The sequence below is a fragment of the Falco punctatus genome (genome assembly GCF_963210335.1).
Source record: "Falco punctatus genome assembly, chromosome: 8".
Lineage (NCBI taxonomy): Eukaryota > Metazoa > Chordata > Aves > Falconiformes > Falconidae > Falco > Falco punctatus.
In genome coordinates, this window is record NC_137588.1 from 37,050,124 (window position 1) to 37,063,951 (window position 13,828).

The 13,828-nt window shown below is 40.6% G+C and overlaps 1 protein-coding gene across 1 annotated transcript in view; it reads right to left on the reverse strand.

Annotated features, from left to right (window-relative positions):
* Positions 1-13,828, reverse strand: part of NXPH2 (neurexophilin 2) — a 55,058-nt gene that overhangs the window by 26,142 nt on the left and 15,088 nt on the right. The window lies entirely within an intron of this gene.

Below are 13,828 nucleotides of genomic sequence, written 5' to 3' on the forward strand. Positions count from 1 at the left end.
TTTTTTTGTAGCATCTTTCAACAGAAGCTTTCCTTACACTGACAGCTACAAAGGATGTCACTGCTTGCAAAGAAACGTGTCCCTCGGGAATTTGTGGGGTATTTCTTTAATCAGAAATTAGAGACTGAGCAAACTACTTTGGTATACAATCTGTTTATGTGTAATTCCTGCTGTTATTTTTCTTTTCAGCTACTACTGTATTTCTCAGAGCACCAATGTGTGCTCAGCCCTGTACAGAAAACAGAAGGCACCCTTGAAGAGCTTGCAGTGGAAATAATATGTTAGGGAGACTGGTAATGTTTCTAGCTAGATACAAGAATGTTCTCCCTGAGCTCTGCGCTGATCAAAGTCTCATAACTGTACTTGTCCTACCTTTTGGTGTTATGCTTGCTAACTTGTGCATAGTTCTAATACAGTCATGTAGTTCACATTTTCAGAATATACACACAGCGTCCCATCCTCATGGGCTAACTGCCGACATATGAAAAAGAAAAACAAACCTGCCTAGATAGCATGCCCAGAGATGGATAAAAAAAATGGCAGTGAAAGCATTGCAGTTTGAAGCAGAAAGAATTTTCCAAGAGAATTGTTCAGAACATAGTATCTTCCTCCTGCACACAGCTCATTTTCTTCATCTGCAACACTGCCAAGCTCTCTGAGAGTCCTCTATCCTTCGGTGGTGTCTTTTAACCCTAACAAGTTGGGTCAGCGCTGTGGATATCTTTCCATTAAGATGTTCTATGAAAATCAACAGGACAGAGTGAAGAAAAAAAGATGTAAGCTACTCCAAACAAACATGACCAATAGAAAAGATCAATGAAGAGGCAAAACTTGCTGTGACATAATGCTAACATGGTAGTTCCTTGAGAAAAAGGTCCCCAGGAACAGGCAAATAATGCCATCTATAGCAAAGTGTCTCAAGAGTGATAGAAAAGAAGACAGCTAAGCATAACAGGAAGGAATTAAGAAAACTTGGTGTATTATATTAGGAAAAACCTACATCACAGGAAGATATTGATAGCTTTTCCTGGTAGCCATCTGCTAAAGAAAAGAACAAAAGAGCAGGGAGAGCTTGAGAGACGGTAAGTACGCTTTTTCCACAGGTATATAAGAGATGCTTAGGTCCTAAACCCCTAACCTCTAAAACCATTGTGAGGGACGTACGACCCAAGTAGCCCTTACATTTTAAAAACACAAATTCCCCTGATTTTGCTTTGGATCATGCCTCGCTGAGCTCCTGATCCACGTACGGGCTGTCTTGGGATACAAGTCGAGGCATTCCTTCATTGATTTCTGATGAAGGATCCAGTCCAGGATGTGGTTTTCACGCACCTTTGACTAAGGTCCCAGAAAGAAGAAAAAATGCTTGCAACGATGCCTCCACTGCTTTTTATTTTAATTTAGTTTCTAGTTTCTTTAATCCAGTGTCTCCTTGCAGAAGCAACTACATCTTTTAGTAGGTGTGAGAGAAAAGTCGCTTTCCTGCTTGCACTGAATTTGAACATATATGTCCCACCTCCCACCAAAAAAAAACCCAACAAAAACCCCACAAATTTGTACTTATTCTCTCTCTTCCTCCAAAAGGTAGATCCAGGCAGCTTTCAGTCCCTTTGAGGGCAGGAAACGAGCACCCTCTTGTAGAACACTGTCTACCTTGATAAATACGATACTGTCCTGAAAGATGCAGTCTCACTTTCCCTCCTGCTGCACTAATTAGGGGATAAGCTCCGACTTATCTCGCAGAGAGAATGGAGATATTATCACCTATTTATTCATTAGTCATTAAAAGCTGCTCTACCTGAGGCTAACCAGCTTCCCTTAAAAACGCCTGCTAGCCTACTTGAAAGAAGGCATCCCTGCAACCCAGAGGAAGACTGAAGTTTCTGAGAGGGATACATTTGAAGCTGCTGCTCCGTTCTTCTTGGACCTTGCTAGGTATCTCCCTTGCTTCTGCATGGGGAGCTTGTCTCATCCTCAGGCACCATGTGCAAACTGCAGTTGTTTAATTCCAAGCTGTGATATAAAGAACTTCTGTACTATCTTTTAATGACTTTGAATTTTCCAGAAATGTAGAAAAATTCCTGGCCACGTTTAATTAAGATGTTTTTCTCAACTGAAGAAATAAGAAAAAAAAAAACACCTTTATTTGTGTAGGTTTTCTTGCCCAGCTAAAATTGATTACTATTTCTTTTCCAGTTGAGTATTTTGAAGATGAGCCTGAACCAAATTAATTATACGGTAGCCCATGTTTTCATTACAGCCAAGGGTAGATTAAGATGTCTTTTGTAGCCTCTACGTGTCTATATAATAACAACCAAAACCCCGAAATGTGACCACCCCAGGAAGTCTTGGTGAACTTCTGATTGGAGTGCAGGTGTGTTTTGGTTTTTGGACACATTTCTGCTTCAAATATTATTTTAGCCCATTTCCTAAGAAAATCAAGCTCCCTATGATGCTGTGGCCCATTAGCTGTACATCAGTCCCACTCATATAATTGTTCAACCATTCTGTGCATTGCAGTTGGATCTGACAGAGCTGCTGACCTCAAGGATAATTAGATTCCTATTAAATAATTGTAGTGGGTAAGAAAGAAATTGGGACATCGGGCACATATTCATAGCAGAGCAGGCTTTAGTAATACCTGCTCACAGACCAGTTTATCTCAATATTCCCGAAATGCACAGAAGGATATTGATATCACTGGTATCGAATAAGTCGGTTAAGTCACCATTGGTTTGCGTTATCAGGACTAGTTTATTATCTAAATAGAACATAAAGTTGAATCTCCTTCACAGTTACAAGCTTTATTGACATCAATTAAAAATAAATCTAGGAGATAATAGGAACTGGAAAAGACAATCCAATCCATCAAAACCCAAGAAAGATACAATACCTATTACATTTGTATTTTTCACCACATTAATATTGTTATTCCACAAAAAATTTAACTGTGCTGTTCATTGAAAGAATATTGCAAACTCACCAGAAGGCAAATTTCTGCAGAATGGAGTTCTTAGTCATCATAAATACAAAGCAAGCTTATTTTAAATTCACTCCTTCCCCATTGTTCAATACTGAGTATTAAAACCTGCAACACTGAACCTTCAGTCTAAGCAAGCAGAGTAACAGATCCCATCCAATATCCACAAAAAGGTTTTGTTAAATAAAATGTGGAGTTTAAATTCCCTAGTTACAGCACTGTTAGGCTGTCCATTGCTGATAATACATAGGTCATGCATATCTGAATAAAAGGATTATGGGGTAAATACCATAAAATGGATCTGACTATGAGGTATGTCATGTTTTCATTCTTACATTTAGAGGCATTTATTTTAAATCAAATAGGTCCTAACTCAACAATTAATTTATTCTCCTGTCAGACACTCAACTGCCTCGGTATTAAGTTAGTTTCAGTTAGGTGCCAGGAACTAGATACTGAATATTGGTTCAAGAGGCTTGAAAAGTGAGATGGGTGAGGATAGCTTTCCCTCTTTTTAAGAGCTTTAAGGAAAAACATCAGCTGTGATTTCACCAGAGCTGTCGTAGAGAAAAATATCTGAGATTTTGAGTTCCAGAGGGAAGGAGAAAAAGTGTAAAGAAACAAAACCCCTTCTGTGCCCCCAGAAAAGCAGCTGCATCTCTTGGTCTTCATCTAAATTTTACAAACCAGAGCTCACTGCCACAGCAAGACCTTGATAGGAAGAGGGTGTCAGAAGGGAAAAATATGCTTTTTAGAAGAATAGTGTAGCATCTATAGCATCTGTAGTTCTGTAAAACTTACTTGTTTAATAAAAAAAAAAAAAAGTATGACAGCTCCCACATCATTTCTTAATTTTCTTTTCCTTTAACATTAGATATCCACTCAGATATTGCCTTGTAACAAATGAGTTTAAAAATGGACAGGTTTAAATGGAAACACTCTAGAAGTACATTATACAACCTAGGACTCAAAGCCGATAAAGCCTTTGGGTTGATCTACTACCAGAGAGCTTGGACAGACAGCTGTCAGCAAGGGGTACACTAATGGCTATTAACAGATTCTGGAAAGGTAACTCCATCTATTTAATGTTTCCTGTACAAATGCAGTATGTTTTGCTTTAAGTAAAAAAAAAAAAAAAATAAATTGAAAGCTGGTCAGTAGAAAGGAAGGTTGTCTTTCTACCTGCTCCTGTACCTTGGATCAGGTAGGCATCTCCAGGAGGAACAGAAAAGCAAGGAAGCTGCTGCTTCTCCTGGAGGAACTGAGCATCCTCTGCTTGAAAGAAACTTTAGGAGGATGAATCAAGGAGGGAGGGAGGAAAAGAGGTAGCAAGCAGCAGCTCACGGCAGAGTGCAGCTCAGAGAAGCTCCCTGAAGGGCCAGAGCCTTCCTTACAGCAGAGAGCAGACCCAAGCCATGGGAACATGAAGACTGATGGATTTGTCATTAAGCACAGAAGACTGTGCAGTTTGATTAAAAAATGGTTGTTTCCAGTACTTGTAGACTAATTCAATGACTGTAAACTACACAGCAGAAGCAGAATCTGGCATGCAACTGCAGCTGTATCACAGGATTTGTCCCAGCCTGACAAGGAGCTTAACATCAGTATTTTCCTTGCCTTGAATGATGAGAGAATTGAAAGTAGCCAATGGACAAAATTTAATCTGCTTTAAAAGCAAGTGAGGTGCAATTTAGTGAGTGATTCTCAAGTAAGTGGCCCAGGCTAACACACCTGATAACACTTCAGTGGTGCCACAGGGACAGAAGTAACATTATCTGCTACGAATCTTTCCATAAAGCTGATTAGCATTTTGTTAGTTTAATGAGTGGAAAACAAAACAAGCTTTAGCCTTCTCCCTGACACAGTTTGCTCAAGAAACTGAAGGACTGGGCTTTGCTTCTCCCTTGCCCCACATTATGTCACTGCGAAAATGTCTCTGGTCAATTAAGATCAGATTCAGTGGCCCTTTTCAGCTGCTACAGTGCTTGATCTTATTAAAAAAAAAAAGTTTGAAGGCTTGACTGTAATTTAAAAGACAAAAATTTCATCTTTGAATTATTTAAGACATTGCTTCCCAACTTCTTCTATTCTATTGTTTCTGAATATCTTAGAGAGATTTTTATTTGCTTTTAAACCAAGGAGGCTCCAAACTAAAAGCGTATTTTAAGAATCCATAACAGAATAAAGTACAAGAAGAATATTTTATAATTATCCCCAAATTAAACATTAAAATGCATAAAATAAGGATTTTAGTTTCTCACATGCAATACTAACTTTCTGACACACATCTACATGACCTAAAACCAGTAGTTGTACAGTTGTTTCTCCTGCATTTAAACCTGGAGGCTGTTCAGACATATGTAGATTTAAACCTTGCCAGTCTGGTCTCTCGGCAAGATTCAGTGGCATTGGCTTGTGCTGCCACATTTGGCTTCCAGACTGGAGTTGGGTTGAACTCTGTGAACCAAGCAAGGAGTACAGTGGAGTTTCCATGTGCTTATGTAGACCGTTGCCTTGTCATGCAACCTCTGTCCTGTAGGATATGAAATAAATATAACTATATTTTGACCTAAAAATATATTGAAATGTATTGTAAAGATGCTCAAAAAGTTTCTTTTTATATTTTATGTTTTCCTCCTCACTTAAGGGTAGGGATAAAATTATTTCTTTGTCATTCACATAATCTCTTTAGTACAAACCTTGAATTTCCTCAACTTCCAAATACGTGGCTCTGAGATGACCAGAACCCACATATTATTTATTTTACTTTAAATACATACTCTTAATTATATGTTTTCTTGTCTTTTGGAGACAAAAGAACCCAAACTACTGCATTATTGCATTAAAAACATGGATATATTAGAATTTTATCTGAGGAAAGAATGTGGTACAGCACTGAAATTTAATTCGAAAATGTGTACACTGCCACCTGAAAAGTAATGGGTTAAAATCCTAAGTGATAAATCATATGAATCAGCATATGGTCATTCACCAGGGCTGCAAACACCTCACAGAAGCCAGCTTCTCCTCTGACAAAGCTCATCCTTGCCTCTTTGTATCAAGATAGGCCAGTGAAGGAGAGGGTCAGCTCCGCAGAATATTCATCTGGTCCACTGGAGATGAAGTTGAGAAATGTGCCCTGAGGCTCTGTTTTGTCACATTGAGCCAGCCTTTGTTCCTTTGGTTTCCCAAAATAATGACGGCACATGTGTAACACATCTAGACTATACAGTACCATAAAGTCCAACTACAGAGTACTGTAAAATTACTGTTATGCACCTATTCCTGTACTACAGTTTCTGAAGGTTTCTTCTAACAACCACCCAACTGCTTGGAGTACGGAGAAAGTTCAGCTTGGGAATACCTTGTATGATTAGGGCTGCTGTCGGAGGAACACTCACACTCTCAGCCAAAGGCTCGAGAACAAATCACTGGCCATGAGACCATCTAAGCCCCATGGGGAACAGCACTTGCAACTTTAAAAACACATGTAATAAACAACAGGAAGCAATCAGCAGGTGCTTGTAAGAAGAAAAGAGCCAGGCAGCCTCTGAGGAAAAAAAATCCTCAAGGTCCCACGTTTTCCCCTCCTGGGATGCTAAGCCTTGTGGTTCCCTATCCCTCTTTGCGGGATGAAAACAGTAGCAGGACCCAGAACTGCTCACGGCAATCGCCAGGTTCTTGCACTTGTACAGCCAAAGAGACAGACTGAGTGAGAGCTCAGATCTTCCTTCTTTGCTTGGTTGGAAAAATCCTACTTCCAAATACTCTCCAGTGGGAAGAATAACAGCAGAAGGGACCCGCCTCTAACATGCGGAATTTGGTGTTACTGTGGGAATATTCCTTGTCACTGTCAATCTGTCTGTCCCCCTCCTCCTGCAATAACTGCCCAGGCTCAATCCACCTGCCCACAGAGCTGTTTTATTTCCATCATCTTCCTCTTTCTCATATGCAACCTCTTACTCCCTCTGCAAAGTCCCAGTGCTTCCTTTTTTTTTCTTCAGGTCATCCTCAAGCACAGCCAATTCCTTCTCCATCAGAACCATAAAAAGCCCTTAAATCTACATCATAACAGAACAAATATAGAAGCACTTCTATGCACAGTGTTTTATTTTCCTAGATAATAGGTACAGTAAGATGAAATTAAGGTTGTGTTTATCCCCATGATTCATGGTATTATAAATACCTGGTCATCACCAAAAAAGTCAGGAAATTCTCAACTGATCATAAACATGAACCAAACATGATGGATCTAGAGAAGCAGAATTCAGGCATTTAGAGTAGCCTCAGCTCTGCACTGTAATGACACAATAACCATAATTGGTCCCAATGCACATAAAAACTGATTTTTGAGACATTAGATTCTTAGTTTTATTTTTTATTTCTCCCTATTCTTTCATTTTCGCTTCCCTGCTAATAATAGCTTCTATTACTACCAATCGTTTGGAACAAAGAGAAAACCTATCTCAAGAACTACAGCTCTTAAATTCTACCTTAAATTACAGTCAAGTCGTTCAAATTCTGTATTTACCGTAAGCACTGCCATTCCAGGGAGAGCAAAGCATCATACCAGCATTGAAATCTCTGCTGCAAGGACAAAACTACTTAAGTCTTAACTGCAGATCCATCTTCATAGCCCTTTATTTCCTCTCTACTCTTAATTTGTTTCCTTGAACCTCTTAACTGCAACTGAGCTTACAGCTGACACAGAACACGAGCCCACAAGAAGATTCCCTACAGAGGAGGCATTGTCTTCCAAATCCTGACCTGCAGACATCATAGGTTTTTTGTAAGTTTCATCCAGAAATTCATCCTGCCCCCATCCTATCCCCTGCTCACCTGGCAGAGTGCTGACAGCTCCCGTATTTCCGCATGGGACCCGTAGCTTTTCCAGCACCCCAAGTGCCTGGTATGTGGAGTCTGGGAGCAGGTAAACATTACGGCTCCAGCCCATGCTCCGTGCTGCGAGGAGTCCTGCCAGACGGTGCAGACTCCTGGGCTGCAGCCTAATGCTGAGGATCCTCCATCACTTCATTTAGTGTAGGGTGTATCCCAAGAGCATGACTCGACCATGTTGCATGACTCTTCTGCACAGATGCCAGCACATTTTCAGCGCTGTGACTGTACAGTAAAAGTTTCTGAAGTATGAACAAGGAAACAACTGATAGTTTAGATGTATATTGATAATCAGAGAAAACCTGCAAGTGTGAGAAACGCTAAATTGGGGGAAATGCACTCTAAAAGGGTGAAATGTGATTCTCATGGACTTAACAGTAGTGATGCTCTGCTGGAAGCAGAACCTACCTAGCAGGTCCATCCATCATTTTCATTAACTCTGATTCTTCAGCTACCTAAACAAACTACATAAACTACAGCTACAAACATGGGGGGAAACTGAGAATGAAAATGGAATGGGAACAATGAATGAAGTCAGGGAAATACACACAAACATTTTAAAGATTTAAACTGAAAGGCCAAAGCTGCCCCCAAATAGGATGTTTGGAAATCAAGTTCAGGATGAATTTATAATAGTCACATGAATAGGAACATTCACTTTCCTCTTTTCCAGTTCTGCAAGACTTGATCCAGTAAAATTCAGGGCCAGTATTTTTGCTTTATAACGGGTAAATGAGCACTAGAAGACAGATTAACATAGCAAATGCACCATCATGTGAGGTACTCATCGCAGCAAAACTCCTCCTTTTCCCCTTGCTGCATTTTGTTTTGATACATTGACAAGTATGTGTGAAAGACTCAATGTGACAGTCTCCCCTGAGCACCAGAACAGTTTGCTCTGTTTCTGAGGAAGGTGCAACCCACACCTATGGAATTACAGCTTTTGTCTTAAAACCATTCAGGGTAGACTAGCACTGGTCTTTCCTTATTGCAACTATTTACCAGAAATGCCCAAGAATTACCATGTCTTACTCAGCGTTTGAGCCATGTAGTTTTACACCGCACCCACAGACCACAGGCACCACAGTGACAGTTACTACCCTGTGCTCATTTCCCACCCCATGCCACAACAAGCAGCCTTTGCTTCTCCTCATACATTTTTGTTTGCTAAGCATTGATTAAAGGTACAACTTTCAACAGCGTAGGAGGAATTTGGTGCACCTAGAGCAGATGTGCACTTCTCTGACACCCTGAATGTCCAGACCAGCAAGTGGTTTCTGCTGCTCCCTTTTGACTCCCATGCCCGGGTTCCTTTCTTGCCGAAACCAAGGCTCAGGAAGCAAAACAGAAAGGTGGGACCGATCAGCGCATCCCAGTTTAGTGTTTGGGCTCAACTGATCTGTTTCACTTCCCTGTCCATCAGACTGCGCTACCAGTAAAGAGAAGCACTTACAGCACATCTCTGACATGTAGCTCTCAAAACAGTTTACTCTGGCAGAAAATTACTTCCCATGTTACAGATGGGAAGATGGAGATTTGGATTTTACCTGCCATGTGCTAGGGAAGCCCGAGGTATCTAGCAGTCTACTGGACATTAGTCAAACAGACTTGCTGTACAGATTTTAAATAGGTTCTATAGCCTTTCTGTGCCCCAGTCAACCTACAAATAAACTGAAAAATATCAGTTACCAATTCCACAGAACTAGGTCAAAAGATGTGATGTAAGGACAAGTTGAGTTTAGTGTTGTGTGGGAACCTCCTATGTAAACTAAACCTAGCCCTATCTGCCTTTAAGACATAACTCCTCATTCAGGATAATAAATTCCCAAAATGCTGAAACCAGCATTTGTTGAGCTGTCTTCACAAACTGCCTGCATTCCTTGGGTTACTTATATTACTTCATTACACAAGAACGAGATGTAGGTTTACAATGCCTACAGCATCAAGAAAAATACCAAAATAAACCAAATGAAATGTTGGCCCCAATATATTTCATGACAAAGTTCTCCCTGAAATTAAGGGGGATGGAATTTCATCTGTGTGTTTCAAGATGACCAGAGGGAAGCATTTACCTTTCCAAAACAGAGTTGAGAGTTTTGCAAGTTGCCCGTTTCTGATTCTCACTGCAAGGGCATGTTACGCAGACTACATTTACAAGGCTACAAAGACAAAATTAAAGTAGCCAGGAGGAACACACCTCTGTGTTTCTGTGCCTCACATGGTATACATATTTAAATGGAAATGCAGCTTTATTTCAGTTCTCAAGCTATTTCTGCTTATGAAGCAGTATCTGGTACAATAATTTACAAGTTATAAATACTCTTTTCAGCTCAAGTTGTGAAGAAACTTAAATTTTGAGTTTTAAAAAAAATAAAAACCTGTAAAAATTCTGGCTTCATTGACAAACTGTTTTTCATTATTGTTAAAAATTTCAGTCCTTGAGAAGTCCAAGATGAAGAATTTGTCATTGAATTTCATTCATATGAAATGCTATACAAGTCTGGGTAGAGAAAAAAAATCTTAAAATATCATATTTTGTCTTTTTTCCTAATTATTTCTCATCTATACAAACACTATTGGGAAAAAAAGAGCTGCTTTCGGGGGTTTGTGAAATAATTGAATCCTATGGTGATAACTGCCCAATGGTGATGTTAAAGAGAGCTTCTTGATAGGAACGCTGATACAACTTTATGTAGCACTTGAAAATACTGCTGTAATCCCCTCTTAATTTCAGACTGCAAAGATACAAGAATAAACAAACAGTTAAGGTGCCCGATTGCTCTGCAGAACTACAGGGCCTGTTTGTGAGTGTTTGTCTGTAACTATACCTTGCCAAGACAAAGGGAAAGTACCAGCTATCCATAGCTAAAGCAAACTCTGCTTCTTGATCCAAAACCAATATACAGCCCCCTTTATCTTCCCTCTTTCTTTCTTAAAGGAAAGGCGGAAATGTCATAAATTTTGAAGATGCCATATAAGCTATTTTAAACAATGTTATAAAACATGACATTTCAAAGGTGCAAATTAATAACACAAAAAGAAAATGATGGATACTGATGGCATTTATTAAACAAAATTTCTTTAAAATGACAAGTAATATTCCCAGGGAAGTAGCTGCAGCCCCCTCCCTCTAAGACATTTAAAGCTAACTCAACAAAAAACACTAGCAGGCATAATATAAACCCTATAATCCCAATACTTCAGTCTTTTCAATTTCCTACATGCAAAACTCTATTATTCATAAAGAGATAACTAACAGGGCATTCAGCAATTATGTGACAATTGAAAAGCTTACTGAAAATTAATAGTAAAGCAAGAGTACCTACTAATGATAATACAACACAATAAAAAAAATTTTGGTCTTCTTATCAATAACAGCCCAGACATGTACTGACTGTGCATTGCAAATTAGTGTTTTGATCTATATTGACAATATAAGGTAAACCCAACTTTATAAATAAACACATTTATACAGAAGCAAGTTAGCCCTTAGCCTGAACTCAACAGCAGGCTGTTTAATATACCCAAATGTGCAAAGTAGTTTAAGAAATATACGTGTGCTTATCCTGCATGCATACTGGTACACAATCTATTAATCAAAATAACAATCCAGGAACATGCTACAAAAATTCATCTATATTCTTATTAAGTTAGTACTAAACATGAACTTCTGATTGAATAATATTAGACATAGCATTTAAACAATCACCTAACTAACGCTGCTTTCAGAAATTCAGTGAGATTGCCTGTCATAATCTTTAGCAACTCCTCAAATTTGTGAAGTTTTACAGTTTTTATCCTACATTTACGTATCTTGAAGAAGCAGGTAAGTAGATAGTATTTGAAAGCCAAGCAAGCGTTTTTAAGTCAAATCTAATTTGAAAAAGTACTTCTATCTTCACTAAAATACAATGTCAAAATATTTTGCATTCTAATGTCTCCGATTTCATAAAAAATTAATATTGCACCATCAGGAAGGGTTTGATGGTAGCATTTCTTGGTTACTAGAATGTTGCTGTACTGCAACGCTGAAAGACACAATTTTTTCTTTCTTGGCTGAAATGCTGAGCCTTTAGTGTTGTATTAATATTAACCACATTGATCTTTGGTTTAACACACACACACAAAAAAAGTCAAGAATTAGTACCACCACTGCCTGCCTGCTAAAACTGCTAATTAGATTCCAGGAAGCCACCAGTCCCTCCAAATACCAGCCAGAGAACAAAGAATAACACAGAGACTTGCATTCAATGCATAACCAGCAGCATGAAATATTTCTCAACTCTATCTGTAATAAGCTGTAACTTTAACCAGATGTTAACCAGATGTTCTGGTAACAGTATGCCAAAATGTATTTACACAACTTGTTAGTAAGAGATTAGTATTAAAAATTATACCTAAAATGCCTCTAAAATCTCATACATTCTCATTTTGCTTCAATTAATTTAAACTAATTTACGTAAGCTGTAAAACTAGTTGACTACAAAACTCTGCTGGTTTGTATACAAAGAATGCAGAAAAAAATGAATACTCCTGGGTGAGCCGAGTGCCACAAGCATCTGAACACCTGCACTGGCTCTGCATGATTTTTGTTTGATTCAAGGCAGCAATTTAGGGTTTTTTTAAGCAGCCTTCACTCAAGGCACGTAAAACCACAGCAAGCAACTTCCCAACATCATCCGTAAAAGACTGTGTAACAGACCTGATCCCTGTTGATACAAGTTTCAATCAATCCCTTTGATATCCATTTAAAAAAAATATACAGGAGGGCCTGAGTGAGGTTGTAGGTGTGAGGAGGGAGGGTTTTTATTTCGTTCCCTTCTGCTCAGCAACTTTGTAATCCATTTACCGCTGTCCTTTCCCATCTCTCACCCCTGCGCCTTGTTTAGCTGGAAACTGGGCTGCAAGAATGTGAAGAATGTAAACAGGCTTTTATTGTCCAAAAGGATAGGAGTGTGAAAGAAATGTGTGCCTTATCGCAGGACTGCAGCTCGCGACTTCATTGCTATGATAAAGTGCTGGAGCAAAAAACATTACACGACAAGCACAATCCAAAACCGGATTAGAATTTGACATAAGCTTCCTCAAAAACTAATCAATCAACTCACGCTGTAATATTAGACTCCAGTTCTTAAGGAGGGTGTTTAATCCTTTCAAGGTTTATTACACACTCCCTATTGACTACAGTGACAAACTTTCAGATGCAAGGCAATTGGGGAAGAGAGGCATAACTTTTGCCGCACGAATCGGGGGTAATTATGGGAGTAAACCCAAAACTTCCCCACACACAATAATGTCGAAATAATACTTTAATATTTGCTCAAGTGAAGATTGCCAAACTCCTTTGCAAATACCGGGCTTTTTCCCCTCCCTGACCACGTTAGCAGGAGCTTAGGCCGCTCGTTTGTCCGGCCGCGCCCCGGGGCAAGGCGGCGGCGGCGGGGAGCGCCCCCCGCACCCACCCACCGGCTGCGCTGCGATGCGCTCCCCTGCGCGCCTCGGCATCCCGCCTCCCGCATCCCGCCTGCTCATCCCACCTGCACCCCGCGCTGCCCCGCTGCCCCCACAGCAATGCGTAGCCCAACACAGCCGTGTGCGGCAGTTTATTAGCAAAATTAAGGAAGCGCCCTCGCAAGCCAAACTGCCGGGGGGGGCTTTCAAAGCGCAGGTGGCTCTGCTTGCGCAGCCGGCTGCGGCGTGCGCACGGGAGGAAGCACTGGCGGACGGCAGAAAACTTTCCGGGAACGGACAGTGGCACCCGCCCGCCCGCGGGACCCGGCTCCCGGCACGTCCCCCGGGCCGGCTCCCGGCTCGTGTCCCGCCCCCCGGGCCGGCTCCCGGCGCATCCCCCTCGGAGCGTCCCCCGGGCCGGCTCCCGGCGCGTCCCCCCTCGGCCCGGCTCGTCCCCCCCGGGCTGGTTCCCGGCGCATCCCCCTCGGCGCGTCCCCCCTC